This window comes from Schistocerca serialis, chromosome 4, assembly GCF_023864345.2.
Source record: "Schistocerca serialis cubense isolate TAMUIC-IGC-003099 chromosome 4, iqSchSeri2.2, whole genome shotgun sequence".
NCBI classification, from domain to species: Eukaryota; Metazoa; Arthropoda; class Insecta; order Orthoptera; family Acrididae; genus Schistocerca; species Schistocerca serialis.
The window spans coordinates 245374905-245387608 of record NC_064641.1 but is presented as its reverse complement, the minus strand read 5'-3'; the positions used below and the strand labels follow the sequence as shown (position 1 = coordinate 245387608).

The 12704-nt window shown below is 40.4% G+C and overlaps 1 protein-coding gene across 2 annotated transcripts in view; it reads right to left on the bottom strand.

The window, feature by feature from the left end:
* The window catches only part of LOC126473644 (uncharacterized protein K02A2.6-like), a 39687-nt gene extending 29478 nt beyond the window's left edge, over positions 1 to 10209 (bottom strand). Inside the window, exon 1 of one of the 2 annotated variants that reach the window (XM_050100844.1) lies at positions 8943 to 10209. The gene's annotated coding sequence lies outside the window, so the exon portion shown is untranslated. The remainder of the gene's footprint in view (positions 1 to 8942) is intronic. The other variant, XM_050100845.1, reaches the window with a different exon arrangement.
* Between the last annotated feature and the right edge of the window lie 2495 nt (positions 10210 to 12704).

Below are 12704 nucleotides of genomic sequence, written 5' to 3'. Positions count from 1 at the left end.
CAATAACACAAAAAGCTTTCTGTTGAGCGGTCGCCATCTTAGCATCAACTGACGCTGACGCCTAGTCAACAGCGCCTCAAGCGAACAAATGTACAACCAAATGAAACTTTATAGCTCCCTTAATTCGCCGACAGATAGTGCTTAGCTCTGCCTTTTGTCGTTGCAGAGTTTTAAATTCCTAAAGTTGTGGTATTCTTTTTGAATCACCCTGTATATCATAGAAGCAAAAGCGTTCCAGTAAACCTGAGTCCGCAAATGAGCTGCCTGCGAGATAATTGTGATTATTTGCTTACGAGGCGTCAGTATGAAATATTGTCCTCGTTAGTACAAATGTACAGTGCTGGAGAAAATGCAGCGCCTTCATGAACTGTGTTCAGTGGTATCTGGGTATAACATGTGCATACTAAGGGCTTGTAGTGTTAGTGGATTATGTGTGATGGTCAAAGGTGATGAGGCGGTGCTCAGGAGGTCTACCTGTACACCCTCTCTTTTGACTCTGCAGGCAGTAATTGTGGTGAGTTCAGAAGTGAACAGTGTTTGGAACATTCAGTCTAGGGCAGAATCACACCCCACCGACAGGTAGATACTCTTGAATAGTTTCAGCCATTTGAACAGTCGCATGGTGGGCCTGCTAGAAGCTGACTGACTTATTGACAGACTGCAGTAGATGTTGGGCAAAGTGTGTCGGTGATGTATCGCAGTTTACAATAGTCTGTGGAACATTTCCACATCTGTAGACTAGATTCTATATGCCTGTGAAGTACAGATACACATCAAGATTGACACACTGTGTGAGCAGTGGTGGCCGAATGAACATCAACCAGGCTCGTAACCTGTGCACATGTTGAATCAGCTGCAGCATCAGGGGCCATTGCGACACGATTAAAATCACGCTTGCCTCTGGCCAGATTACCATTGATACTACAACACCGTCAAATGTGGCCACTCTGGTGTCGTGAAATATTTGGCTGGAGAGTGTAATGGTCCTCTATTGCCTTCAGTGATGCCTGTATGCGAGTCATGGAAGCACATGTGTGCAGCACAGACCTGGCGAGATGCCTATTCCAGAGTGCATTTGCTCAGGATACATAGGTCCCATCCCAAGCTTCATGGTGTGGGGGGTTATCAGTTACGACTCACGGCCACATTTAGTGTTCCTACAAGGTAAAGTAACCAGTGCCCACTACATTGCACAGGCTGTTATCCCCTTGCTACTGTCATTTCTTCGACAAAACAGTGATGTGCTTTTTCAAGATGACAATGCACATCCACATACAGCTGCTAGAAGCAATGTGCCCTACGTAGTGTACAACTGTCCTGGCCAACAAGCTCACCAGATCTCTTGGCAATGGAACATGTATAGGACATGATGAAGTGGGACACTACTTGTTCTCCAGGTCCTGCAAGAACCGTTACCAAATTACAACAAAAGGCTCAAGCTGTTTGGGGTAGTCTATCACAGGATGCCATTCGACACCATTATGATCGTTTGCATCCCAGAGCACACGCCTGCATTGCCGCCAGAGGGGATACACATGAGACTGCTTTGGTACTCTTTACTGTGACAGTCAGTTTCATGTGATTTGCATTTGTTATCACGAACTCCTACAATTTTGAACTATGAACTAACGAAGTAGTATACAGAATAGGATTCCTGATATGTGAGTAGCTTCAAGACTTCTTATGTAATGGAACCCAGTACATTGTACTCTACTATAGTATTCATCAAAGGCACAGGTATCTTCAGCAGTAGTCCTACCCCAGGGAAGTGCAATGGGACCGCCGCTCTTGTTCTCTGTATACATAAATGATTTGGTGGACAGGGTGAGCAGCAATCTGCCGCGGTTAGTTGTTGATGATGTGGTGTGTCAAGGTGTTGTCGTTGAGTGACTGTAGGAGGCTACAAAATGACTAAGACAAAATTTCTGGTTGTTGTGAAGAATGGCGGCTTGTTCTAAACATAGAAAAATGTAAGTTAAAGCAGATGAGTAGGAATAACTATTCCGTAATATTCGAATACGGCATTGGTAGTGAGCTGCTTTTGCAGTTACATCTATTATATATCTAGGCATAACACTGCAAAGCGATTTGAAGTGAAATCAGCATATAAAGGGCCATAGTAAGGATGGTCGACTTAGATTTATTGGGAGAATTTTAGGGCAGTGTAACTCATCTATAAAGGAGACCGCGTACAGAACACTAGTGCGACCCATTCTTGACTAATCTTCGAGTGTTTGGGAATCCCACTAGGTTGGATTATAGGAAGACATCGAAGCAACACAGAGAATAACTAGACTTGTTACTCAGAGAGTAACTAGATTTGTTACCAGTAGGTTCGAACAACACGTAAATGTTACAGAGATGCTTTGGAAACTCAAATAGGAAGGAGACATTCTTTTCGAGAAACACACTTGAGAAAATTTAGAGAACCAGCATTTGAAGCTGACTGCAGAACGATTCTACTGCTGCCAACATACATTTCGTGTAAGGAGCACAGACATAAGACAAACCAGGACTTGTACCGAGGCCTATCTATAGTTTCTTTCCCTCGCTCTGTTTTGCGGAGTATGTCTATATGGGTTACAATAGATTTTAGTTTATAAAGGATTCGATGGTGAAATACTGTTGATGAAGGTGGATTTGATAATTTGATTTATTTAATTTAACTGATATTGGCTCTGAGCTGTAGATGTACACCTCACTTGTCAATAAAATGGCCTTGTCGTTGAGGGTGTTGCATTTTTTCCAGCAGTGTATTTTAAAAACAAATTTTTCGATTGAGTTCCTCAAACTTCACCGTTGCCCCCAAGATGTGGTACATGCATGGCGAAGAACATTTTGCTGCTAGTGTAAGACAACGTTTAACGTGCCAATAAGTTAAAATATGGGTGGGTTGAACGGGGCCAGTTCCTTGCCCTCCCGCATCACTTGATCTAAATCCTCTGGATGAGAGGTCGTCAAACTGCAGCCCAAGGCTCACGTGTGGCCCGGATCAAGTGTTCGTGCGGCCTGCGGTTCTCAGCCGTATTTTATAGCAGTATGCATCAAGCAACTAACTTCCAAATTCCAAAACGTCAAGTAACATTAAGAGCTTCTTAGGAGTGTATTTTGCTTCTTCAGTAACAAACATAAATACTTAGACACACAGTAATATTTTAAGATATACTCAATTTTAATTGACACTGGTGGATATGACCGTGGGCTAAGTAAAGTTTGCCGTTTACGTCAGGGACAGAGTGGTGTGTAGCGCGGCCACTGCAGTGTTAATAGAAATGCGAGGGGAATATTTCAGTGTTCGACTTTCAATGGTGACATCCCTCAAGCATGTGCCACTAGCAACCATGGGCTGATGTCGCATAAATGTCAAAAAGAAGTAACATGGATTCATGAACGCGCACTGTGGAGACGGTCGTCTTCAGATTTGGTACATATTTGTAGCAAGCCGTATGAAATCAAATTAGGGCTGCTGTTATCCAGCGCGAAGAGTAAAAGAAAAATTACATTCAAAGCACTTAGTAAACATTTATGATAGTTTCTAATATTGCAATTACTGTTGTTAAGTAATATAACACACTAATTTATGAAGATTACTGATAGATAGTAATATGGTTAAGGTAATGTATGGTAAAACGGCCATGATGGGAAAAGTGGCCACCGCACTTTTTTTTTTTTTTTCCTGGAATAGCACTGCCGCCTGCCGAGAAGTGGTCAGATTACTTACACACACACACACACACACACACACACACACACACACACACACACACACCAAAAAAAGTTTCACATCACTCCAGTTCCCAGAACACCTGAAGATAGACGTTGACTGTGGCTATTGTATCACAAACACAGTCCCTTTGACTGTTCAGAGATGTCACTAAACCCACCCAAAGATGTAAACAACCATGCATGAGCAGCGCCTATTAGACGGAGGGGGTCCGACAGCCAATCAGTTCCAGTCATTCCACCAGGAAGGAGATACACAGCTCGCGTTGTCTGTAGTTCAACCATGCCTAGACGGCCAATACCGCGGTTCGATCGCACCCGCATTGTTACTTTGAGCCAGGAAGGACTCTCAGCAAGGGAAGTGTCCAGGCATCTCGGAGTGAACCAAAGTGATGTTCTTCGGACATTTAGGATATACAGAGAGACAGGAACTGTCGATCACATGCCTCGCTGAGGCCGCCCAAGGGCTACTACTGCAGTGGATGACGGCTACCTATGTATTACGGCTCGGAGGAACCATGACAGCAACGCCACCATGTTGAATAATACTTTTCGTGCAGCCATAGAACGTCATGTTACGAATCGAACTGTGCGCAACAGTCCGCCAGATGCCCAACTTCACTCCCAAAGTCCATGGGGAGGTCCATCTTTGCAACCACATCTCTCCCCACAGCGAATGTCACTGCTCAGTAGCGTGCAGGAAATCTACGACAAGCCTTTGGCAGATGTCACTTTGTTCCAGTCAGGGAACTGAGTGTGACCATTATGTACATCATTGATCCATATGACTGACAGCCTTACAAGCTAAAATGCTGGTCTATTTATGAAGTGAAGTAGTGGCTAATGTTTACTCAGCATAATATAAGCAAGGCCGCTTCGCTCTGACAGTTGTAAAATTTTAACTGTTTGCTGCCTTATAGAAGGATGGCAGGCAACATTATATATTAGCTATGCTGAAATTACTGTACATCATTCTATGTGGACGTAACAGCTAACCTACTGTGTACACAAATGAATGAGCACCGCAAAACTGTGACAAGCAAAAATTTCCCATCCAGTTGCTGAACATGCCGCTCACCACAACACAAATGACCGACAGCTGCTTCATTATGTCTGCCATTTGGATGTTCCCTTACAGGACTAGTTTCTCTGAACTACACAAGTGGGAATTGTCTCTCTAGATACCCTGCATTCTCACAATCCCTCTGGCCTACACTTTCACTAACCTGTTTCCCACTGTCTCATCTCACCTTTTCTCTTGTCTCTTCTTTCATTGTCCAAACAATTCCTTCCCTGTCCAGATTGTGTACTGTATTCTCCCACAATTGCTCCTCTCCTACCCTCCCCACCACACAGGCAGTCTCTCTCTCTCTCTCTCTCTCTCTCTCTCTCTCTCTCTCTCTCTCTCTCTCTCTCCCCCTCCCCCCCTTTCCACACCACACAGTCTCTTTCTTCACCTTTCTCTCCCCCCCCCCCTCCCCCTTTGTATCTCTCTTAGATGCTCTACCCTCTCAGAACTCCTTTTGTCTAGCTGTGCACTGTCTCTGTCATCTGTCTTTCCCACACCTGCCTCACACTGTCCTGCTAACCCCTCCTTGCCTTATGCGTCCCTCCCTCTTCACCAAATCTTTCGGTTTGGGCAATTCTCTCCAGTAATTGGTGCACATGGTTGCATTTCCTGTACCTTGTGTGTACATTAACATAAAACTGATTAGTACTACTTACATGAGGCCCGAACTACAGAATGTAACAACAAGCAACTTTTAAAATTGATTCACTCCATATCTTTTGATGTACTCACATGGATCAAAAACACAAACCAAGTAAAGTAATTGGCTTCACATTTTAATTAAAAGGCTGACACAGCTGCTGCTTGTATCTTCAAAGCTTCCTTTGACTTTCCTAGACTTCATCTCTGAATGTTATTAATTCATCTTCCCTCCCCCCGCTTTGAATTAGTCTTTGCCTAGTACTGACTTAGAAAGTCTCAACAACCACTGGTGTTTTACCACCTATACATGAACCCATCTTATTAACATTATACTCTTTGTCAATTTCCATTTTCAGAATTATTACTTTGTGACATTATACACAATAGTTTTTTACATTTTATAACTCATCGTAAGTAATAAACTGCCATTCCAGACTCAATTAAAATATTGATTCTTATACATTACAGAAATTTTGTGTGTTGTACTATGGGACAAATGATGCTGAATATGACTTATTTAAATTATAATAGCTATGAAACAGTTTTCGCTTTCCATTCTTACAGGAGCATAAGAGGTTTTGAAGCTTTTGAGTCCATAATTAAATTTATGGGGAAAATTCTTTTCGCTTTTTATCAATTGTAATAATAAACCAAATCCCTGACATTTCCAAGCAGCTAGAACTTAGCTGCTTTCATCATATTAACAAGTGACCTACAATATGTCTTCAAGTCCATTACTCATTGAGTCCTGAACAATACGTGCAACAATCTTATAACCGGGAGAATGCATACTTTTATTTTCAATAAGTACTACATCTGCAGAAAAGACTTCCAGCTGGCATAGGCTGTGAAACAGCCACAGAAGTCAAACATGTTGTGCTCAGCAGTTGTTCCCCTACTGAGTGGTCAACTCTACTCTTGATCACTGTTTGGGGGTGACTGTTAATTCGGATTGGCAGCTGGTTGGTGGTTAAGCCCAAATAAAAGGCTAAACAGCAGATCTAGAATATGATGAGATTGCTTTCACATGTGGCCCTGCCTCTAAAGGGTACGATACACCTGTAACAGGACTGGAATACGATGTGTTAAGTGGGTGCATGGAACAGGTCTTGTATCAAATCAGATTCGTTAATAATATATTCATGACTGACTAGTAGCCAAGACACTAACTTCATACCTCACCGCCCCTACACCTTCTTTCTCACTGATTTAACTGGTTCTTCCTGGATGCTTCATTTCTGATGGTTCCTTAAAAATCTCTGTCCATAGTAGGGCTACTAACCATCAACTGTACCAACATTTTGATCGTTGCCATCATGCCTGTCTTAAGAAGTCTCTCCCATACAGTCTGAGCACACATGGACCGGGTATCTGCAAGTGACAAGCTATCCATCGCCTTGATAGAGCCTTCACATAGAGGCAATACACCCCAAACCTAGATCAAAAGTGATTCCATGTGCCTGATTCTCTGACCACGCTTATGAATACATCAAAAAGGACAACACTCCATTACTCAGAATTGCCACACGCTAGAACAACTTAATAATATCATTCACCATTACTTGAACTACTTAGTCATGCCAGGAAAGAGGGCATCATATTCACAATCCTTTTTAAAGTTCGAAAAGTGTATTCTGCCACCCACACAGTCTATGAAATACCCGAATCCTTTCTTAAACCAAACCCATTTCCTTTTGGTACATAATTCACACCCCTCTGGAAGACCCAGGAAAAAACCAGATAAGGTCACAAGTGAAAGCAGTCATATATTTTAGCAGCCTTATTGTGGGCATGACCACCAACCACCTATTCACTTAAATGAATGTGAAACTGTAGCCAAGAGCAGAGTTAACCACCAATTCGTTTAATATGTTGCTGAATGCAGCATACCCGGCTACTTCACAGCTGTTTCATCTGGATTCTGCCGCCCCCCCCCCCCCCCCCCCCCCCACATACCACCATCTCTGAATTATGTAGGTGGGAACTGTCGTTACAAATCATCCTTTGATCCTGCAGTCTTCCTGGCAACAATACCTGCTAATCTCTGTCCTGCACCAATCTCCACCTCTGTTAAAATGTCCTCTACTCCCTTTTCCCCCCCGTTTTTTCTCCCCCATCAGTCCATATCGCCATGTCCTTCTGAGCTACAAAGAAATTCTGCCTGGGCCAGACTGAGCTCACCGGCACCAAATTTCTATCCTGCGAGCTTGCTCCCTCCCCCTGCCCCCCCTTCCCCCAGCTGTCAGCTACCTTTCCCTTAAACTACCCTCCCAGTTCCAATTACTTTCTCCTCTCACCCACTCAAACTGCAGAGCTGGTAGCTCACAAGGATAATGTGTAACCATGCTGGTGTATGCGTGTGTTTGTATCAGTGTGTTGTGTATTCTTTAGCTCTGGAGGAGAACTCATCCAAATGCTTACCAACATCTTTGATCTTGTTTATGTATCGTCCATTCCACGTCTTTCATTAGTGTTTTGAGTACATCAGCATTCATATGCTGACTGGACAAAGACATGATCTCCTCTAGTATCTTAATCTTTTCAAAAATTGCAAATTCATAAGGACAGACGAAAGAGGAGCAATTTAAGACAACTCTCATGAGTGTTATAAGCAAGTTCTAAGATGAGTTACACATGTGTCCTTGGGGTAACCACGAAAAAAGTTTTCTGGTTTTAAGCCATCGTGTATTCAATACTCTTAAGTTTGTCAGTATTTTGCAGAAAGAATATGACCTGCACAACAATGAGCTGCATATTAACATTTAATGGACCTTTGAACATATTTTGCAATATGGAAAGGTGCAATACCTTAGTTACAGCACTCTTATTATTCAATCAAATAAACAAATATTTAATTACTGCTGTCTGAATATCATCCAAGTGTGATTTAAAAGTATTACAGCTATATGGAACAAAATTCTGTATTTACAATTTCAAATAACCATCAAGAGTTCTCGACCCAACAGGTAACCCTCTGTGAGGTGCGTTAGCAACTTCCATAACATTTTAATCCGATGTGATTCCAGCATGGTAGCTTTGCAAATAAACCAAAATTGAAATTAACAAACATATCTTTGAAGTATATTCTCAGAGCTCATAAGTACATCTGGAAATTGCACACAAGGTACATTTTTATACAATCCTGCATTTTTAACATTTCATAGTAAGGGGAAACATAACATGATCAACAAACAGTAAGTGGACCATTGCCAGTGAACAGAACACTTAGCAGGCTAACTATTTTACATTGGCAATTGCAAAAATATCTGTCACTGAGTATTATGCATACACCTCCACCCCTCTACACACACACACACACACACACACACACACACACACACACACACAAAACCTCACATACATAGTGTGCCAGCCAACAAATGGTGCATGGCGGAGTGAACCTCGTGCAACTACGGGTCACTTCCTTATCTGTTTCACTAACAAACAGAGCAAAGGAAAATAGACTGTCTATATGTCTCTACACGAGCCCTAATTTCTCTTATCTTACCTTCACAGTCCTTACAGGAAATGTGTGTTGGCAAAAGTAGAATCTTTATGCAGTCAGCTTCAAATGCTGGTTCTCTAAATTTTCTCTATAATGTTTTGCAGAAAGAACCTTGCCCTCCCTCCAGGGATGCCCACTTGAGTTCTTGAAGCAATCTGTAATATTCGTGTGCCGATCGAACCTACTGGTAGCCAGTCTAGCAGCTCATCTCTGAATTATTTCGATGCCTTCCTCTAATCCAACCTGTAAGGGGGAGAGGGAGGGGGTGTTAATAACAAACACTCTAGCAGTACTCAAGAATAGGTTGCACTAGTGTTCATTACACATTCTCCTTTACAGATGAGCTACTCTTCCCAAAAATTCTCTCAATAAACTGAAGTCTACCATTTGATTTCCCTACTACAGCCTTTACATGCTCATTCCACTTCAAATCACTTTGCAATATTATGTATATATATTTAATCAATGTAACTGCAACAAGCAGCTTACTACCAATGCCGTATTCTAACATTACATGATAATTTTTCCAATTCAACTGCTTTAACTTACATTTTTCTACATTTAGAGCAAGCTACTATTCATAACAATGACTAGGAATTTCACCTTAGTAATGTTGTAACCTCCTACGTCACTCAACGACAACACCTTCTTGTATTCCACAACAACTAACATCCACAGATTGCTGCTCATCCTGTCCATCAGGCCATTTATGTATATAAAAAATAAGAGCAGTCCCGTCAAAGATCCCTGAGTTACTACTGATGATACCCGTGTCTCTGAAGAACAGTATCATCACGGACAGTATACTGGGATCTACTACATACGAAGTCTTGAAGGCACTCACATATCTGGGAACCTAACCTGTATGGCCCGACTTTTGTAGACAGTCTGCAGTGGGACATCAAGTCAAATGCTTTTCAGAAATCTAGGAATATCTGCCTGTTGCCCATCATCAGCAGTCCACAGTATATCACATGAAAAAAGGGCAAGTTGAGTTTTGCACAAACAATGCTTTACGAATCTGAGCTCATTTGTCGACAGAAGCTTTTCTGTCTCAAGGAAATTTATTACATTCAAACTCAGAATATGTTCAAGAATTCTGCAGAAAACTGATGCTGACATTGGTCTTTAATTTTTCAGGACTTTCCTTCTATCTTGTACACAGGGGTCACTTGCGTTTTTTTCCCAGTTGCCTGGGACTTTGAGCTGGATGAGCGATGCATGATAAATGTGAGCTCAGTAAGGACCAAAGCCATAGATCTGGTGACATTTGTTTTCAACTCTTTCAGTAGCCCACCCCCCTCCCCACCCAATGCCACACTCACTCAGAGGAGTTGAAAGTTGAACACCACACTTTCACTTATGAGTTTCCATGTAATAAAAAATGCAAATGCCACATTTCAATTTTACCAACACCATATGAGGGAGATAAGACTCTGCCACGTCCGATTTTCGAAAGCTTTCTCCACTTCATCACCTCATCTCTCACAACAGCCACATGGAAGCACACACAGAACTACTTATCAAGATAAATCAAAAACATGTTTATAGTATGAGAAAGCAGCCAACAGCAAGGGTGTTGGGAGAAACAACAGTCTGTCTATCAATTTCCAGCCGCTTAAGAGATTATTTTACTACATAAACCTTTCACAAGAAATAGGTGTAATCCATAGAATCCAGTTACTGTTTGGTAATGGGCTTCAAATGGACATATTTATAAAGGTGTTCATGACAATTAAAAAGTAATACATTTTTACGGAAAGAGTTCTTGTATAGAGTGAGTGTTGTGTGAATCTTCTTTATAACCATCACAAGATTTCTTTAGAACCATCACAAGAAAATAAATATTTTGTACTCAAATTTATTTTCGATTTTATTTAGTTGTCTGTACAAGGAACTCTTGTTAAATCCGAAATATCCTGAGTCAATAAAGTAACTCACTCAATGACAGAGGCAATATTCATACTTGCGGACATGTACAAATTTGTTTCAGTGTAATCTCCAAATGTTAATTAAGCACTAGCAGCAGAATTATTTCACTCTTAAAGCAAATCACACAAAATCAATAAAATTTGGTCAAAACAAAATTGGAGTGAAGTGTGGCACATCATAAATTTAACTGGCAAAATAAAGAGCAGTAAATGCTCCACAAATAGCGAGATGATGCCTGAAAGAGAAAAAAAGGAAAGCCGGTAACATATGTAAATATTTCTGGATTTTTCTTGTTTAATTTCAATTTAAGTCCTCTTGCATTCCATAGATAGACTTTCTAATGCTTTTTTTCATGTGTGAGCATCTGATACTGTTTTTTTTTCTTTTTTCTTTTTTTTAAGTGGCTCTATTCCCCTTAACTACTATAGAATAAAATTCTGCAAAGAAGATGCTGGTGTTCCACACATAAAGATATGGAACTGTAAGACTTTTAAATATATGAGAACTTAGCAACATACCACAGTGATGTTACTGCCACATACTTCTAACCGCAGGCTCTGTTTGGCCTGCTGTGGCTAGCAAATTCCTAATGTGTTGAAGCAAATATTCCACAGTCTCCCAATTTAATGTAGCGAAAGTCTATTCATGCAGAGAGAGAGAGAGAGAGAGAGAGAGAGAGAGAGAGAGAGAGAGAGAGAGAGAGAGAGAGAGAGAGAGATATCCCCTAACAACTCCCAAGTTCAGCACTGAAATCCATCGTTTACAGATATAATTGTGTGTGTGTGTGTGTGTGTGTGTGTGTGTGTGTGTGTGTGTGTGTAAATATTTTTCATATATACAACAATAAATATGTTCCAAATTAACTTACTCTATTACAGTGCTCTCACTCTCGTCTAACTTCTTGTTTTTCTTCCTTTTCATTTACCCGTTTTTGAAAACAGTAATACAAGTATAGAATTTTCAAGTTTTAATCATGCTCATGTACAAATAATGGTTTATCCTACAACTAAGTATGATGGATAGAATTATCAAGTGTAAATGTCTGTTTCCTAGTGTGCCTCGAGATAACTTTATTTGCAAGTCTTTCATAAACTATTTGTAACACTCCTTTTTTGACATTACTGCCAAGATAATTCTTACAATATGGTACATGGAACATATCCTTTGTAGCCTAAACAATGTTAAAGAATAAAATACAAATACCATGACTTGCATATGCAGCTACAAACAAAGCTGTCAGCTATTATTAATTAGAATGAAATATTAAAAACATTCTACAAAATCTAAAAATCTACCTCAGCTGCCAAAAAAATAATCCTGTTCCTTTAATGAAATGTTTGTGTGTATTACTTATTAATTCTGTAATTAAGAAAATCTGCTTCTGCAATTTATTTAGAAAAAAAACCTTAGTGACAAAATGAGTATTACTTTTCATACAAACACCATTTATTTACTTTTACTCACTACTGCTTTTAAATGTTGTTGTATGAACACTGTTTAACCAATTAGGTCCTTAGGTGATAAAACAAATACTTTGTACTAACCATAAGAAATTATAGCTTTAAATAAAATCACCATATTTCATATTTGCAAGTAATTTTGTTAAGTATGCTTTCTATCAAGGACTAATGAAAACAATTTTTCGTTCACATACTATGCATTCTGATGTTTTATGAGACATTTAAGGCACTGTAGTCTGACACTGTGTGTGTGTGTGTGTGTGTGTGTGTGTGTGTGTGTGTGTGTGGTGGGTACATTCTTAATGGCAAAATATTGAGTGAACAGTACTGATGATTAAAGTTAATCTCATACAAAATGATAATGAGCACTTCA